A 2500-nucleotide genomic window follows, 5' to 3' on the forward strand; every position below is an offset into this window, starting at 1 on the left:
TAAGGCAGGCCAGCAAAAACCTGCACTGTGCATTTGTGGACTTAGAGAAGGCCTATGATAGGGTGCCAAGAGATGAAATTGTGGTATGACATGAGGAAGTCTGGAGTGAACGAGAAGTATGTGAGTGAAGTGCATGATTTGTACGAGAACAGGCTAACATCAGTGAGGTGTGCGGTCGGGACAACGGAATGGTTTAGCGTAGAGGTGAGATTGCACCAGGGATCGGATCTAAGTCCTTTCCTATTTGCAATAATTATGGACAGAATCATATTTAACAGGGGTCTCAATGGTCTAAGTTATGTGGAGATGCTATAGTGATCCGTGGAGATACTAGAGAGGAGGTTGAAACTAACCTGGGAAGGAGGTAACATGGAGGGGTATGAGTCAGTCTGAGTATGACAGAGGTACAAAATATGTGAACGTGATGGATGTTAGAAATGCAATACAAATGCTAGGCAAGGAAGTGAAAAAAAAGGATAATTTATACTATATTTGGGATCAATGGTGCCAAGCGATGGTGGGGGCAATAGGGCAAGGAAGAGAAAAATACAAACGGGGTGGAATGGCTGAAGAAGAGTGTCGGGAGTGATCTGTGACAGAAGAATATCCGCAACTTTAATGAAAGGGATGGCTTATAGGGTGCCAGTAAGACCAACCATGCCGTATGGTTAGGAGACAGTAGCTCTAACCAAGAGGCAAGAGGCAGAAATAGTAGATAGCATAGAAGAGGATGTTCAGGTTCTCACTAGGAGTAACGAGGAAGGATAAGGTCAGGAATGAATACGTAAGAGGAACAACACAATTTGGAACAATTTGGGAAATAGGACAACTGAAGCAAATTTAAAGTGGTTCGGCCATGTGTTGAGGAGAGACGAGGAACACGTCAAGAGGAAGGTGTTAGGTGAGGAACCACCGGGAAGAGGAAGAGGAAAGAGAGGAAGAGAAAAGGGAGGAAGAGGAAAGAGAGGAAGGCCTAAGAGGAGATTCTTAGATGCAGTGAGGGAAGAGATGAGAGCAGTTGGTCTGAATAAAGAGGAAGCAGAGGATAGAGGAAGATATAGACAGATGATCCAAAAATGGGAAAACCGAAAGAGGGAGAGAATTTTTTTTTTCTTTATTGTTATCATCATTATTATGATTATTGTTATCATTACCATTATTGTTGCTTTTGTTATCATTATCATTACTGTTGCTTTTGTTATCATTATCATTATTGTTGCTTTTGTTATCATTATCATTATTGTTGCTTTTGTTATCATTATCATTATTGTTGTTTTTGTTATCATTATCATTATTGTTGCTTTTGTTATCATTATTATTATTGTTGCAGTTGTCATCATTGGTAATATTATTATCATTATCATTAATGTTATATATAGCTATCATCATTATTTTCATTAGTATCATCATTCTTATCATATTCATTATCCTTATAATTGTAATCATTATCATCATCGTCATCATTGTTATTATTTTCATTATCAATATCATCATTATAATTGGTATTATTTTCATCTTCATTATCATTACTGTTATTATCATTGATTATATTATTGGTATTGTTATTATCATCATTACTATCATTATCATCACTATTATTATCATTATTATTATCATTATCATCATTATCATTGTCCTACTCCTCATTATTGCTATTGTTTTATTGTTATTATTATTGTTATTGTTATTATTATTATTATTATTATTATTATTATCATTATTATTAACATCATTATTGTTATTGTTATTATTATTATTATTACTATTATTTTTTATCACTATCAATATTAATTTTATTATTGTTATTATTATTATTATCATTATTATTATTATTATTATCATAATTATCATCGTTATCATTACTATTATCCTTAATGACATTATTATCATCATTATCTTTATCATCACTTTTGTTGTTATTGTTTTTACCATCATCATCACCATCATAGTTATCGATGTTATGATGATGATAGTGATAATGATGATGGTAATGATAATGATGACTGTTGCATCATCATCCTCATCAACAACAGCAATGTTAATGATAATGATGACAGAAGAGATAGTAATGATGATAATGATAATGATGACAGAAGAGATAGTAATGATGATAATGATAATGATGATAATAATGATAATAATAATAACTGCCATAATAGCTATGATGATACTGATAGTGGTATTGATAATGATAATGAATATAATGATAATTATAACTTTAATGATGATAATGATGATGTTAATACCTATGATGATTATCATTATTGTCATCATTATCACTATTATTATCACCATTATCCTTATCTTTGTCATTATCATTATTACTATCATCTTTATTATGATTATAAATATCATCATCATTATTTTCATTTTTATCATCATCATCATCACTAATTACTATCATTGACTTTGTTGATATAATTGCAATAAAATCATGATATTGTTATCATTCTTATCATTCTTATACTTATCTTAGATATTTCTTAAATATCATTGTAGC

General features: G+C 31.2%; 1 protein-coding gene across 1 annotated transcript in view; it reads left to right on the plus strand.

Moving 5' to 3' along the window:
• Positions 1 to 2500, plus strand: part of LOC122262287 (endothelin-converting enzyme homolog) — a gene marked incomplete in the record, with an annotated part of 15564 nt that overhangs the window by 1239 nt on the left and 11825 nt on the right.

This window comes from Penaeus japonicus, unplaced genomic scaffold (assembly GCF_977035675.1).
Source record: "Penaeus japonicus unplaced genomic scaffold, GWHDUDI00000001_assembly GWHDUDI00000021, whole genome shotgun sequence".
Lineage (NCBI taxonomy): Eukaryota > Metazoa > Arthropoda > Malacostraca > Decapoda > Penaeidae > Penaeus > Penaeus japonicus.